Below are 17,342 nucleotides of genomic sequence, written 5' to 3' on the forward strand. Positions count from 1 at the left end.
GTGACCATTACACTACTCCACTGTTGGTTGTTCTTTCTGCCACCATTCCACCTACTCTGACTGTGCTTCAAGACAACCCCCAAATTTTATAAGACACCTGTACTGTCATTCTAAAAAAGAGCTTAAAAAAATAAATGAAAAACATATTTCATCTAATTTTTATCTGGTGAAAATATATACATTTAGATACATTTAAACAGGTATTCTAACTTGTTTTCCTATGTCCATTTTTATTATACATTAGGCAATTACGAGTTTTTCATTGTCCATAGTTTTTTTGTATGTTACATAGAAAAGGATATATATATATATATGTATATATACATATACATATATATATGTATATGCATATGTATATATGGCTCAATATAAATCACATCTATAGAGTTTATTTCTTGGTACAAAACAAGCCATACCTAGTTTGTTTTTGTTGTTGCTTTTTATGTTTGTGTGACAGTAGAATGAAAGAGAGGCAAGTGTTTATTTACTTTTTTAAAACCTTAAGATCCACTTGTATCTGTCCTTTATCTTAGAAGCCTTGAAACCTGACCTTGCGTTGAGATTTGTGAGACATTTCTCAGTTTCTAGCTCCGATGTTCTCCACAGGGAGGGGAGAGAACATCCTGTTTTTACAACACATTACGAGCAAATAGCTTGAAGCTGTATTGAATGATCTGCAATCAGTAGAACACTGATGTGATTAAAAATGATAAATCAGTGGAAAAATTCTTCCAGAGGAGCAGGAGTAATTGTCTTGTTGGGAATTATTTGATATGAATAATCTCAATTCACCAATATTATAGATATTCTCCTTGAACACAGCCCTCATTAATCTCCTGGAAATAAACTGATACATTTTGAGACAGAAAAGTTTTCTTTGTTGGTATAATACATACATATTTTCTGTATCCAAATAAAGTGCAGAACATTTTAAAACTGTTTGGAACAATAGGGGGCGCCTGGGTGGCTCAGTTGGTTAAGCATCTGCCTTTGGCTTAGGACACGATTCCAGAGATCCGGGATCTGCCCTCCCCCTGCTCATCTTTCTCTCACTCTCTCTCTCTCAAGTAAATAAATAAAATCTTAAAACAAAACCTGGAATAATAGAAGTGGCTGGAAACATTTTGTTAAACAAAGTAAAATAGTGAGGAAAATCCAGAGACAGAGTTCATTGATGCAGAAGTTTGGATCATTGTCAGAAACTTTTACAGGTATTTGTTCTGCCTTGCAGATCCCCAAATTTCTAGTATTTTAATAATGATAATAATAATAATAGTAACAATAATAATATGATTGACATACTATAGGAATAAATTAGCAGTTACTTATTATTTGCTTGTTTTTTCCAAAGAAAATTTAGGTTGTTTAGATAGTAATTTTAGGAGCTATATTAGACTATGTACTTTTCTTGCCATTTTCTATTCCTACTTACATGTATTAGACATTCTAAATAAGTGAGTGAGATGGCATGCTCCTTAATACAGGAGCAAATTTAATAGTCTACAAACTTCAGAGGGGTTTAAGAAGAACCTGATCTTTTTGTTTGATCATTTGGAATTTTAAAAAATAATTTCTTCTGTGAACTACATTTCATTACATTTTTTTATTTACAATCAGACATATAATTAACTTTACACAATTTATATTTAAGGTGGGGTTTTTTTTGCATTTAGCTAAGTCATATATTCACATCACATGTGTGTATGAATTTGAGTTTTATAAAATATTTTTTAAAAAGCAAGAATTTAGGGGCACCTGGGTGGCTCAGTCAGTTAAGCATCTGCCTCTGGCTCGGGTTGTGATCCTGGGGCCCTGGGATTGAGCCCTGCAACAGTCTCCCTGCTTAGTGGGGAGCCTGCGTCTCTCTCTCCCTCTGCTGCTCCCCCTGCTTGTGCATGCTCTCTCTCTGTTAAATAAATAAATATAATCTTTAAAAACAAGCAAATAAATAAATAAACAGAGTTTCAAATAATTTCCTTAAAAAAATAATTGTTGTTTTATTTATTTTCCATGAGACCAAAGTGATAATTTAGGGATATTATGCTTTTGCTGATGTTAATCATCATTTGAATAAACTTCTGACAAAAGTGGCAAGGGTGGTGCTTTTTCTAGCCATATTCTTTAACAATGAACAAAGAAAGTAGAGGTTATCCTTTCCACATATTTTTAGGCAAATGATTTTCCAAAATTAATTTTATTTTCTCTCCCTCACATGATTGCTACTGCACAAGGGATGATGCGTTCAGCGCTGACACCACTTGTTGCACTGAGGACTGTTCAGCCTAGCAGTATGCATCCCCATCCTTGGCTACATATTTCTTCATGTGTACATTTTCTTCTTATTTATCTCATTTTAAAAAAGTAAATATATTGATCACCTACTATATTCCAGGCACTGTGCCACATATTCCAAATATATTTTTTCATCTAATTCTCACAACAGCATTGTTGGCGAGAATTTGGTGCTATTCTCACTCTACAGATGAGGAATTAGTAAGTGTATGATACAGGATCCAGATTTTCTTAGTTTTTGAAAGTGAGGAACAAGCAGGGTCTTACAAGCTTTTAAACATAATTATTTGGCAAAAACAATCCTTGATTTAATCTTTATTTTATTATTATAATTACCCTCTCATAACATAGTCCCCAGTATTATTGGCTTAATTTTTACAAATACCATATATAAATAATCTAACTGACTTTTATACCAGCTCTTGTTTCATAAGTTCTCAGCTAGGGTCATATCATAGCACTGCTTTTCTCCAAACTTTAGACGTGTGGAGGCAGTGTTGGTTGTCAATAACTGAGGGGTACTTCTAGCATTTAGTGGGCAAGGGTCATGAGCAGTAAATATCTCACAATACAGAGAGACTTCCTTACAACAAAGGACTATCCTGTCCACAATGCCATCAATAATCCTTTGGAGTAACACTGAAAACCAGCTCAAAACCAGAAGGACCAGCANGTAAATAAATAGAAAGAGTTTCAAATAATTTCCTTAAAAAAAATAATTGTTGTTTTATTTATTTTCCATGAGACCAAAGTGATAATTTAGGGATATTATGCTTTTGCTGATGTTAATCATCATTTGAATAAACTTCTGACAAAAGTGGCAAGGGTGGTGCTTTTTCTAGCCATATTCTTTAACAATGAACAAAGAAAGTAGAGGTTATCCTTTCCACATATTTTTAGGCAAATGATTTTCCAAAATTAATTTTATTTTCTCTCCCTCACATGATTGCTACTGCACAAGGGATGATGCGTTCAGCGCTGACACCACTTGTTGCACTGAGGACTGTTCAGCCTAGCAGTATGCATCCCCATCCTTGGCTACATATTTCTTCATGTGTACATTTTCTTCTTATTTATCTCATTTTAAAAAAGTAAATATATTGATCACCTACTATATTCCAGGCACTGTGCCACATATTCCAAATATATTTTTTCATCTAATTCTCACAACAGCATTGTTGGCGAGAATTTGGTGCTATTCTCACTCTACAGATGAGGAATTAGTAAGTGTATGATACAGGATCCAGATTTTCTTAGTTTTTGAAAGTGAGGAACAAGCAGGGTCTTACAAGCTTTTAAACATAATTATTTGGCAAAAACAATCCTTGATTTAATCTTTATTTTATTATTATAATTACCCTCTCATAACATAGTCCCCAGTATTATTGGCTTAATTTTTACAAATACCATATATAAATAATCTAACTGACTTTTATACCAGCTCTTGTTTCATAAGTTCTCAGCTAGGGTCATATCATAGCACTGCTTTTCTCCAAACTTTAGACGTGTGGAGGCAGTGTTGGTTGTCAATAACTGAGGGGTACTTCTAGCATTTAGTGGGCAAGGGTCATGAGCAGTAAATATCTCACAATACAGAGAGACTTCCTTACAACAAAGGACTATCCTGTCCACAATGCCATCAATAATCCTTTGGAGTAACACTGAAAACCAGCTCAAAACCAGAAGGACCAGCACAAAACTTAATATTTGTATTGATGCCATCCACCATCATTGCGATCTTATTCACTGAGAATTATTTCATGCAATGACTTTAAATTTGGGGTCTGATAAATTCATTAGTGGGTCATGAAATCAATGTAATCTTTTGTGACTGAGATTTGTTTATATAAACATAAGAGAATAGACAATATCAGATTGTACTGCATATATTTAGGGAATTATTATGTAAAGCTTTTGTTTCAGTTCTATATTTAGGTATAAATGTGTGTGCATACTGGATTGCCATGAAACGTTATTGCTTGCTGAGTAAGCATAAAAACAAAACAAAAATGTTAAAAATCACTTAATCTATATAGTCTGCTTTTTTATTTCACTGTATACCACCTTACTTGGGGACATTAAACAAATCACTCCTAACTCAGTAAATCAGGTACCAGTTACCTATGCAAAATATAAATTTAAGCCAAAACATCAACTTCGTGTTATTGAGAACTAATTTTAGTGAGGAGATAAGACTACATCAACAATTAAAGAACAATGAAAGAAAAAATATATGTGTATATACTTTAGGTCTAGGGATTCCAAAAAAAAGAAAGATCAATATGGACTTGAATAGTCAGGATTTTGAGTTAGATGCCAGATGAATTATATTTTAAAGAAAGTGTGGTATTTGAGCAAGAGAAGTAGGATGAAGGGGAATTTCTCCTTTGTTGAGAGACTAAGTGGAAGATTGTGAGCATACAGTTTGTTTATTTGAAAGTAAGCTGAAAAATTATCTTGCTTCTCTTGTTTTTAAAACCAATTCTCTTTAAATTTTTAAAACTTGAAAGCTCACTGGTGTGCCTGGGTGGCTCAGTCGATTGAGCATTTGCCTTTGGCCCAGGTCATGGTCCCAGAGTCCTGGAACTGAGCTCCACGTTGGGCTCTCTGCTTAGTGGAGAGCCTGCTTCTCCCTCTCCCTTTGCCTGCTGCTCCACCTCCTTGTGCTCTCTCTCTTTCTGTCAAATAAATAAATAAATAAAATATTAAAAAAAAAACTTGGAAGTTCATAAGTAACTTAAAAAATAATTGGAAGCTAGTACTCAGGTGACTTTCTTTTAATGACAATAGAATCTGAAGTACCAGGTGAGGTAAATTCCCCAAATAATGTAAAAAAAGTGACCTAGTATATATACCAAATATGGATTTTGTATTTCCAACATCTTTTCAATACATAGTGAGTTTTGACATAATATTAGCATGATATTTTGAGCTTAGTATAGTGTCTGCAAATATTTGTGGAATAAATAGATGAATGCATGTAATAGGCCATAGAAATTAAATAATTCTTTAGTGTATTATATACTTTTTGTAAGGATAAACTCTTTAGAACTGCATTAGTATAATAAGCAATGAAACGTGGATTACTATTTCCCTTTTTATCTTCTTAAAATACATGAACTTTTTATTTGTTGGTCAGTGATTATTTCATTTGTGTTTAAACAATTCCATGTGTTGTTTTCTGAAACAAGTTTATTTTCATGAGTGAAGTGAAGTGATAAGTTGTATTTACTATAAATATTTCACAATGTATTAATCTTTGTGTATATAACTCCAATAATATTTCAGTTTATATGCGCTGTTATTTATGAAACAGTATTTGGGAAAGACATATACGTATCAGCTGTCAGAATTCCTCCATGATTAGGCAGTTAAAACTATCTTACAAACTCTTCCCTGCGAAACTCTTGCTTCTATAATCTATGTACAATCACTTTAGAGCCAACAGCTGATCTACATTCTAGTTTTTGTGGTTAAAAAAAGAGAGAAAGAAAATGAGCAAAATCTTTAGTTATAAGTTTTTATCTGTGGAACTGAAGAAATATATGTCTTTGTATATGGTGATTAGTGAAAAATTGATCATAGTGATGACTANCATTCTAGTTTTTGTGGTTAAAAAAAAGAGAGAAAATGAGCAAAATCTTTAGTTATAAGTTTATATCTGTGGAACTGAAGAAATATATGTCTTTGTATATGGTGATTAGTGAAAAATTGATCATAGTGATGACTATTTCCATATATAATTTGTAGGCTTACAAAATTATCTTTTTTTAAAGATTTTATTTATTTATTTGTCAGATAGAAGAGAGAGAGCATGCACACGCACAAGCAGGGGGAGCGGAAGGCAGAGAGAGAAGCAGGCTCCCTGCTGAGCAAGGAACCTGATGCTGGACTCGATCCCAGAACCCTGGCATCATGACCTGAGCCCAAGGTGGCCACTTAACCGACTGAGCCACCCAGGTGTCCTGCAAAAAACATTTATAAGATTGTTATTCTGATTTTTACATTGAATTTTTGCTCTTTTTATTTTATTCAAAATCTATTACAGAAATTACATCTCTAGAATTGTATTTTAACTGGCTGTAAGTCCCTCACACTCCAGATTCATTCATATAAGCCTGATATATATGATTATTCATCTTCCAGAAATTGTTCACTTGTTGGTGAACAAGTATTTCATGCTCACAGGTAGCAATGCATGTTTTTCATGCTTACCCAGATTACCCTTTACTAAAGGCCTGGTTGGTCCAATGGGCCGGGGTGAGCACTTCACTCAAAGAAACTCATTCAATTACAGGTGAAAGGAATAATCTGTTTCTTTCTCAAGAATTTTAAATAAGTTGACGGTGGACTCTGAAGTTGAACGGTTCTGAATATCGTTTGGTACTCTGACAGAAGAAAAACAGGACCAAGCTGAATTATGGGGATGAGAAACTGAATTAAATAGGAAAACTATACTGTTGATGAGTAAATAGTATTAACAGGTTGAAAATATCAGAAATTACAAATCTGTATAACCCAAAAGAGTGAATGAGGAAATGTTTTGTTTCCCGTACATTCTGCATAAGACATGGCTACTTCCTGAGGTTTGACTTCAAGTTTTTATCTTTTAATACCTTTCTATTATTATTCTGTGTGGTTTTCAGTTCTTTGTAAGGAAAGAGCTTTGACACTCAATATGAGTAGTAAACCATCTTGCTACACAATATTTTCACTGCCATGAAGGACAAGGGATATATATATATATTCCAAAATGAGTACTCACTGGTTATACTCATCTGTGTCGACAGAAGAGTAATACCATTCTGAAGATTTTTACAAGATAGCTGCATTCCTTGATTGCAGTGGGATTTAATAACTTCCAATTAGCAAGAAATTACATTCACAGTATTTAGATTTAGTTGTGAAATAACCTGATGTACAGATTCTTCAGAATAAATTAGGCAGGAATAAGCGTACTTATTTGAGCAATACTATGGTCTGAATGTTTGTGGTCCTCTGCCCCCATTTCATATGTTAAAAACCTAATGCCCAAGGTGATGTTGTTCAGAGGTGGGGACTTTGGGAAGTGACTAAGTCATGAAGGTAGAATGCTCATGAGCAGGACAGAAACCTCCCATTCACAGCAACATTGACCTCTCTCCTGGAAGATGAGATCATAAATGTAAAGCAGAATTATTTTATTTTTTTATTTTATTTTATTTATTATTTTATTTTTATTTTGTTGTATTGTGTTTCGTTTCATTTCATCTTATTATTTTTTTACCCATTCCTTAACCAACCTGCTTGGCCTGCAGTTAATTTTCTGTTCATCTTTTAAATTCCTCCTCCCTCTTTCTATCTATCCCCTGCTGAAGGGATTCCACTATAAGAGATTTAAAAAATTCTGGGACTAAAGAAGCATCCTTCCCTGATTTATTTGATACAATAACTGTCTCTTCAGAAGCAAATGATGAGATTGCTAATTGCAGAATTAAGTCATTGGTGGGAGAGGTAAGCAGGCCTAATTTCAGACATTTTCAGGCAGATTACATGCAGACTACATATTTAACTTTTACTGAGAGTAATAAAAGCAGATACATTTGTACCATTTATGGTCAATGTAATGGGTATATAGTATTTAAATTCCCCAAAACCCATCACAACTTGTTATAGCAGGTGATATTTTTATCCCAATTTTACCACCAAGGAAACTGCAAAACTGTGACTTCAAGAAATGAAATAATATTTTGAAAATGTTATTCAATTAGCAAGTGATGAAGTTGGGTCTTGAACTCAAGACTTTTAATTACGAAGCTCAGGTTCTTCTCATACAATAACACTATCACCCTTTTAGAAAAATGCTTCATAATATAATGAATACCACATACATTTCTAAAACTTCTCTATAGAATAACATCAATCTCATTTGACTACTCATTTGACTACTCATTAATCAGAACAAAATATATAGAAGGAGCAAATCAAATATATTTCAGTTTATCCATATTTTTCTCATATCTGCATCCTTTCTCATAATTTTTCTTGAGGCAAGGGAGCCTTTGATATGTTTAAATTCAGGTATGTGTTGTATATTTATATTTACATATATGTATATTATAAACATATGAGGTGAAATAGTCTTTATTTAAGGTTAAATAGTCTTCTAAATTTAATATTTCTATAATTATAGTGTAAAGTTTTCCCACCTTTTCAAATTTTGCAGTTTGAAAATCTTCAACATATAAAATTTTTCTTTGTTTTATTAGCAATAAAAGGAAATTCTGAAGTTGTACTTTGAAATTAAAAAAAATGAAATAAAAAGAAATGTACTTTGGAGTGCAACATGTAGCAACTAACTACAAGACTATGTAAATGTTAAATAATTAAATTAAATTAAATTTTCTTCACTNGTTAAATAATTAAATTAAATTAAATTTTCTTCACTCAGTAGGCACATCTCAAGTGTTCAATAGACATTTGTGACTGGTGGTTACCAATTTAGACAGATACAGGACATTTCCTTCAAAGAGGAAAGTTCTATCAGAAAGTATTGGGATATAATCTAGCATTCTATTTTAGAGCAAAGCCTGAGGACCAAATCAGCCCTCCACCTGTTTTTGTAAGTAAAGTTTTATTGGAACATAGTGACATTCATTTTTTGCATGTTTATGACTTTTTCCTCATTGAAATAGCAGAGTTGAATAGTTGGGTGAGAGAACATATGGATCATAAAACCTATTTCATATTTTTCTGTTTAAGGGAAAGTTTTGCCAAACTTTGACCTAAAACCTCTCTTCTAAGCTCCCAATAATTGGCATGATTTTCTGGTCAAATTATTATTTTTACGTGAGTATTTATAATACTTTGCCCTCTTCACTCTCTTCTTTCTTCCTCCTCTCCTCTCCTCTCTCTTTGATATTATTCAAATCACATATTCCTTTACTTGAATTGCAAACACTGAATGAAAATCTCTTCAGGAATTTCTTAGTAACTTGATAATGAAAGGATTGCTTGGACCTAGATTCCCACATACTTCTACAAATTTTTAGCCACCATGATGTTGAAGTAAAAATACAGTGGTGTTTTTAATAAAAGTCACAGAGAATCCTGACATCTGGGTGTGGGATATGGAAAGGAAGTAATCTTTCTGTTTTATGGGTCTAAATAGAAAGGAAAGTTCCCTGGGGTTAGAGTCCCATGCATCTCTCTTTTTGATTATTTCTCTGCAAGAGAAAGTTCATGTTTCCACTATTAGTACATACTCCCGTTTTTCACTCAAGATAGACTAATTAAGAGAAAAATTCAAAGACAGGATAAAAAATTGTCTAATTTTCTTATTTCATTCTTATCTAAAAACATTCTAAGACCTTCCTTAGCTGTTTCACATAATAAAATGAGGGAGAAAGAATTTTCTCTCACTGCTCATATAGGACAATAATATATGTCTACATATAAAGTTATTTATTTCCAAAAAGTACCCCCTGCTACTATAGTGTGATTGCAGTTAAAATTTGAGTTCAAATGTTGAGCTACATGATAACTATAAATAATATTTTGCCTGTGTTTATTAGGAGTAATATTAGCCTGATGAGAAAATCTATTTGGCTTTCTCCACAAGTAATCACTTTGACTCTTGGTGGATCGAATGATTTACCTAATATTTGGTCAGACATTTTACTGTGCACCATTTTTATTCATTTTACCCAAGTGTTAAGAAATAACTGAGATGTCATAGAATGGGTAATTTTCTCCATCTAACACCATACGCATCTAGCCAGAATTTACATAACATTACATAGGGGAGCACTCATGATAGTGTTCCCAGCTATGCCTCTTGCTAGCTGTGTAATCACCCACACATTACTTAATCTCTTTGTTCTTCAGATTCCTCATCTATTATGTAGGATAAAAGGTTCCTATCTCATGGATTGTTGGGGACTCAAATGAACTGATATTTGCACAGCCTTTAGAATAAGTCCCCAATAAACTCCCACTAAATGTTAGAGGGCTTTATGTTATTACAAATGGAAATTGAAGTGGAAAGATAGCATGCATTAGAACCAGTCAGATTTGTCCTTAAATCCCAGTTCTGCACTTCTAGTCATGTTAAATTCTCTGACCCTCAGTTTCTTCATCTGTAAAGACTAGATCCAACTACACTCATTTTATAAGTGAGTAGTAGCTATAGTGGAGGTCAGTGACAAAATATGTAGGATGCTTGGCATGTATGGTAATAAGAGGAGACTGTTTATATTAATATAATTGTGTAAAAATGAGCTGACTTATTTAGTCAGTCTGGTCAGCCAACAAATATACAATTCTAGGCTCATTTACTCAAATTTCCTGAGACCTGTCTTGTAAAATCTGTTGAACAAATGTTTATTAAACTTTGTGCCTGCTCCTAAGAAAACCTGCTTTTTCTTTTTGCCAGTACATGCCTTCTACTACTGGAGTTAAACTAAGAATCATGATTTCACAGACTATGAGAACTGGAAACCGAAATAGAAGTGAGGTCCAAAAAGGTTACTGTATCCCCCCTAGAGTTGTACAACTGTTGTGCCAAATTTCTTCCAGGAAGCCATGTTGACCCCAGCCCTTGCTTTTTCTTTCATCACTTTGCATTTAGCATTTATATATATGTATGTACATATGCCCTTTGTATACTTGTTTGTATAACTTCAGAATTGCTTTCTAGCTGTCTGCAAGTACATGTAATTTTTCTTCAAGTTCTAAGGTTCTTAAAAATAAGGATCTTGAGGTTTTCTCCTTCTAAACAAATACATTAGTGTTAATGAAAAAAATGATGAACGGCTTATTAGTGAAAGAATTGTTACAAGCTTCACAGTGGAGTAAAAATTCTGGCATATAAGGTATCTGCAGGCTTCCATAACAAAATCCCATAAACTGGGTGGTTTATACAACAGAAATTAATTACAGTCCTGGAGGCTGGGAAGTCCAAGATCAGGGCGCCAGCATTGTTGGATTCTCGAGGGCATTCTTCTTAGCTTGCAGATGGCCACCTTCTTGCTGCATACTCAAATAGTGGTGAGAGAGAACCAGCAAGCTCACTGGTGCCTCTTTTTAAAAAATACATTAGTTGCATCATGAGGTTCTCACTTTATGACTTTATCATCTAAACCTAATAGTATCCTAAAGGCCTATCTCCAAATTCTACCATATTGGCNATAATCTAGCATTCTATTTTAGAGCAAAGCCTGAGGACCAAATCAGCCCTCCACCTGTTTTTGTAAGTAAAGTTTTATTGGAACATAGTGACATTCATTTTTTGCATGTTTATGACTTTTTCCTCATTGAAATAGCAGAGTTGAATAGTTGGGTGAGAGAACATATGGATCATAAAACCTATTTCATATTTTTCTGTTTAAGGGAAAGTTTTGCCAAACTTTGACCTAAAACCTCTCTTCTAAGCTCCCAATAATTGGCATGATTTTCTGGTCAAATTATTATTTTTACGTGAGTATTTATAATACTTTGCCCTCTTCACTCTCTTCTTTCTTCCTCCTCTCCTCTCCTCTCTCTTTGATATTATTCAAATCACATATTCCTTTACTTGAATTGCAAACACTGAATGAAAATCTCTTCAGGAATTTCTTAGTAACTTGATAATGAAAGGATTGCTTGGACCTAGATTCCCACATACTTCTACAAATTTTTAGCCACCATGATGTTGAAGTAAAAATACAGTGGTGTTTTTAATAAAAGTCGCAGAGAATCCTGACATCTGGGTGTGGGATATGGAAAGGAAGTAATCTTTCTGTTTTATGGGTCTAAATAGAAAGGAAAGTTCCCTGGGGTTAGAGTCCCATGCATCTCTCTTTTTGATTATTTCTCTGCAAGAGAAAGTTCATGTTTCCACTATTAGTACATACTCCCGTTTTTCACTCAAGATAGACTAATTAAGAGAAAAATTCAAAGACAGGATAAAAAATTGTCTAATTTTCTTATTTCATTCTTATCTAAAAACATTCTAAGACCTTCCTTAGCTGTTTCACATAATAAAATGAGGGAGAAAGAATTTTCTCTCACTGCTCATATAGGACAATAATATATGTCTACATATAAAGTTATTTATTTCCAAAAAGTACCCCCTGCTACTATAGTGTGATTGCAGTTAAAATTTGAGTTCAAATGTTGAGCTACATGATAACTATAAATAATATTTTGCCTGTGTTTATTAGGAGTAATATTAGCCTGATGAGAAAATCTATTTGGCTTTCTCCACAAGTAATCACTTTGACTCTTGGTGGATCGAATGATTTACCTAATATTTGGTCAGACATTTTACTGTGCACCATTTTTATTCATTTTACCCAAGTGTTAAGAAATAACTGAGATGTCATAGAATGGGTAATTTTCTCCATCTAACACCATACGCATCTAGCCAGAATTTACATAACATTACATAGGGGAGCACTCATGATAGTGTTCCCAGCTATGCCTCTTGCTAGCTGTGTAATCACCCACACATTACTTAATCTCTCTGTTCTTCAGATTCCTCATCTATTATGCAGGATAAAAGGTTCCTATCTCATGGATTGTTGGGGACTCAAATGAATTGATATTTGCACAGCCTTTAAAATAAGTCCCCAATAAACTCCCACTAAATGTTAGAGGGCTTTATGTTATTACAAATGGAAATTGAAGTGGAAAGATAGCATGCATTAGAACCAGTCAGATTTGTCCTTAAATCCCAGTTCTGCACTTCTAGTCATGTTAAATTCTCTGACCCTCAGTTTCTTCATCTGTAAAGACTAGATCCAACTACACTCATTTTATAAGTGAGTAGTAGCTATAGTGGAGGTCAGTGACAAAATATGTAGGATGCTTGGCATGTATGGTAATAAGAGACTGTTTATATTAATATAATTGTGTAAAAATGAGCTGACTTATTTAGTCAGTCTGGTCAGCCAACAAATATACAATTCTAGGCTAATTTACTCAAATTTCCCGAGACCTGTCTTGTAAAATCTGTTGAACAAATGTTTATTAAACTTTGTGCCTGCTCCTAAGAAAACCTGCTTTTTCTTTTTGCCAGTACATGCCTTCTACTACTGGAGTTAAACTAAGAATCATGATTTCACAGACTATGAGAACTGGAAACCGAAATAGAAGTGAGGTCCAAAAAGGTTACTGTATCCCCCCTAGAGTTGTACAACTGTTGTGCCAAATTTCTTCCAGGAAGCCATGTTGACCCCAGCCCTTGCTTTTTCTTTCATCACTTTGCATTTAGCATTTATATATATGTATGTACATATACCCTTTGTATACTTCTTTGTATAACTTCACAATTGCTTTCTAGCTGTCTGCAAGTACATGTAATTTTTCTTCAAGTTCTAAGGTTCTTAAAAATAAGGATCTTGAGGTTTTCTCCTTCTAAACAAATACATTAGTGTTAATGAAAAAAATGATGAACGGCTTATTAGTGAAAGAATTGTTACAAGCTTCACAGTGGAGTAAAAATTCTGGCATATAAGGTATCTGCAGGCTTCCATAACAAAATCCCATAAACTGGGTGGTTTATACAACAGAAATTAATTACAGTCCTGGAGGCTGGGAAGTCCAAGATCAGGGCGCCAGCATTGTTGGATTCTCGAGGGCATTCTTCTTAGCTTGCAGATGGCCACCTTCTTGCTGCATACTCAAATAGTGGTGAGAGAGAACCAGCAAGCTCACTGGTGCCTCTTTTTAAAAAATACATTAGTTGCATCATGAGGTTCTCACTTTATGACTTTATCATCTAAACCTAATAGTATCCTAAAGGCCTATCTCCAAATTCTACCATATTGGCAGTTAGGGGTTCGACATACGTATTTCAGGGGGTCACAATTCAGTCTATAGTACAGTGGCAAGTTTTCTAATGTAATTTATATAAACACTTCCATTCAGATCAGTCTCCTTACATCTGACATTTCAGACATTGAAGTACAACAAATACCTAGATACATGTACACAGCATTCAGAGCTGGCTCCATTTCATTGTTCATGTTGTTACCCATTCTTCGAATGCTTTAGTCACCATGATTTGAATGGAGAAAGAGCTTTAGAACACAACATATCTTTATAATTTTATAATTTAAAAAAAATAATTAATTAAATAGGTTCTACACTGTAACAGATTCATATTAATCTGGGTGCCTGGTTGGCTCAGTTGATTAAGTGTCTGCCTTTGGATTGGGTCACGATCTCAGGGTCCCAGGATAAAGCCCCACATTGAGCTCCCTACTTGGTGGGGAGCCTCTGCCACTCGCCCTGCTTGTGCTTGCTCTTTCTCTCTCTCTCTCTGTCAAATGAATACATAAACAAATCTTTAAAAAAATAACTTTCCCAAATTAAAAAAAAGATTCATATTAGTCATACCAAAACAACTGTATTAAATCTTTTTTTAAAAGATTTTATTTATTTATTTGACAGAGATAGAGACAGCCAGCGAGAGAGGAACACAAGCAGAGGAGTGGGAGAGGAAGAAGCAGGCTCATAGCAGAGGAGCCTGATGTGGGGCTCGATCCCATAACGCGGGGATCATGCCCTGAGCCGAAGGCAGATGCTTAACCGCTGTGCCACCCAGGCACCCCAAAACTACTGTATTAAATAGACCTCAACAAAATGTCTTACTTTTAGTCAGTCATTGTTATTAAAATGGTCAGGTTCCTCACTTGTACTGGGTTAGAAAAAAAAATGAGAATACTGTGGTTTATTCTCTATTGTAGTTTGTTTCATGTATTCTCAATGACATGCACATAATGCCATTTAAATTAAGATTATATACTTAATGTATTCTTGATATGCATATTTATAAATTCTGAGAATAAGAATAAAAAAAAGTGAATGTTGAATTTTCCTTCCCCAAATCAAGTAAATTTAATAGTAGCAATTTCTTAAGATATTTTCTGAAGAATTCAGAAATATGGAATTCTCCAAATTATATAGATTAAGTTCATTTTCTTTTCTTTTAATACCTGATATATTAATATACAAATGGTCTGTAGATTCAAGTGTGCTTTAAGACTTCTGACTTCTATATTAAAATATTAGACTAATTTAGGCTATATAAAACATTGGATACCTTTTTTAATTTATAAGGATTACAAATGAGGATTAGAATCATGTTATCATTGGTATCATTAATGTAATCAAGTAAGGGTTATTAATTGCAAACAAGTAAAACCAGCTTTGGTTAGTTTAACAGAAAAATGCTTTGTTGGAAAGATACCTTGTGCCTTCCAGAACCAAAAGGAAGGCTGCTGAACTGGGCTTAGAAAAAAAGAGAAGGCTGAGAAAAAAGGCAGAAGGGGAACAGGCAGCCAAGAACACAGCCAACACCACATCATGCACTGGGTCTGGTTAAAAAATTGCCTCTGGTGCCGAGACCACTGGACGTGCACTGCTAAGTTGTTGGAATTCAATGCAGCTGCCACTGTGGTCACTGGAATCTGGCTGTTTTAACTGCCACCACAGTGTTTCAGAGGATTTGTAAACTGTCAGTACAGAAACACCCTCTAGGGCAGGTGAATCTAACTAGTAGAGTGGAGATCTCAAGCTCAGGCTGAGTCACATGACTGTATGAGCTGCCAAGGGTTTATGAGAATATGGACCTGGCCCTTTTGGTTTTAGTGAAAAGACTTCATCAGGCCTCGCAAGGTGTCAGACTGCCCAACCATAGGAAGACCATTTCAATGCTAATCACCCAAAGAACAAGCAATATCTGTCTCACTGTCTATTGTTAATTTTGATTCCTGTCTCTATTGTGATTCTAGTCTTTGGTCACGTAGAAGCTTCAAATAATTATATTCTTCCCAAATTAAATGATCAAAATTTTCTGAACCTCCATCTGAATTTCGTATGCATTCTTACACATTTTTTTACCAGTAATTTTGATTTGCATAATTATTCTTCCTAAACATTTCAAAGTTTCATTTTAGCTTTGGCTCAGCTTTGGTTCCTTATAAATAATAAAACTAGTATTAAGTTATTAGGTGGTCTCTCTTTTTTTGGATGTTATGTTTGGTATTTACTTGGTACTAGTGAATCCTGAGTGAGAATGTATTATTGGTACACATTCAGAAGAAAATTTTCATTTGTTCTCAGACCTAGTTTGCTCTCTCTAAAGTATTAGTACTAGCATATCAGTGAATGTAACACATAATTATTACTTTCCTTTCTTGATCTGATTCCTAGATAATTGTCTCTTGGTGTCTAAATGCATTTTTGTAGCTGTTGATACAGGCATGTAGGACTCACTCTTACACACACACACGCACACACACACACACCCAAAGCTGCTATTTCTGCTACTCATCTCCTAATTACAAGGGGAGCTGTGTGCAGGGAAACTGTAAGCAGCAATAGACCTGAGCTCACCATTTCACAAAAGGCAAAATATAGATAGATAGATAGATGATAGATGATAGATAGATAGATAGATAGATAGATAGATAGATAGATAGATATGAATTGCGTCCACGAATAGTAACACTTAAATTTTCTGTGCAGGGTATATATCAAGATGCATTACATTTAATATACTTACATCCTGAATCATTATCTTAAGAGCTAAAAGCATTGTGAATTACTGAGCTAGAAGCTACTCAGAGGATCTGACCAGGTCTTTTCTGCATTATCAAACACATCAACATAGTCTTAATTACTAAATCCAGTTCTGTTATTCAACCTCAATAAGAGAACCTATCCATATTAATCCTATCCAAATAGGCTAATTTATCTCTTTTTGTTGATCATATATATTTATTAGTTAAAAAGTATATTTATTGAGTAAATAAAAGAAGTTGGATTTATGAGCATTAACGATTGATAATCAAGGGAAAATTAAAAATAAGACAAATACACGTGCAAGTAATCAAATTCAGAAAGAGAGAAAAAAAGTAATGTAAACAAAAAGTTACTTTAAATTCATTGAAGAGTCTTATCAGATGTGAGTTAGATTTAATAAACTATTATATCATAATAAAAGTATGTCATTTAGAGCTATACAGTTTATACCCAGAACTGAAAAGTTCAAGTGTTGTTACTTCCTAAGACTTAAGTTTTGG

Source organism: Ailuropoda melanoleuca, chromosome 1 (assembly GCF_002007445.2).
Source record: "Ailuropoda melanoleuca isolate Jingjing chromosome 1, ASM200744v2, whole genome shotgun sequence".
In the NCBI taxonomy this organism is placed as follows: domain Eukaryota; kingdom Metazoa; phylum Chordata; class Mammalia; order Carnivora; family Ursidae; genus Ailuropoda; species Ailuropoda melanoleuca.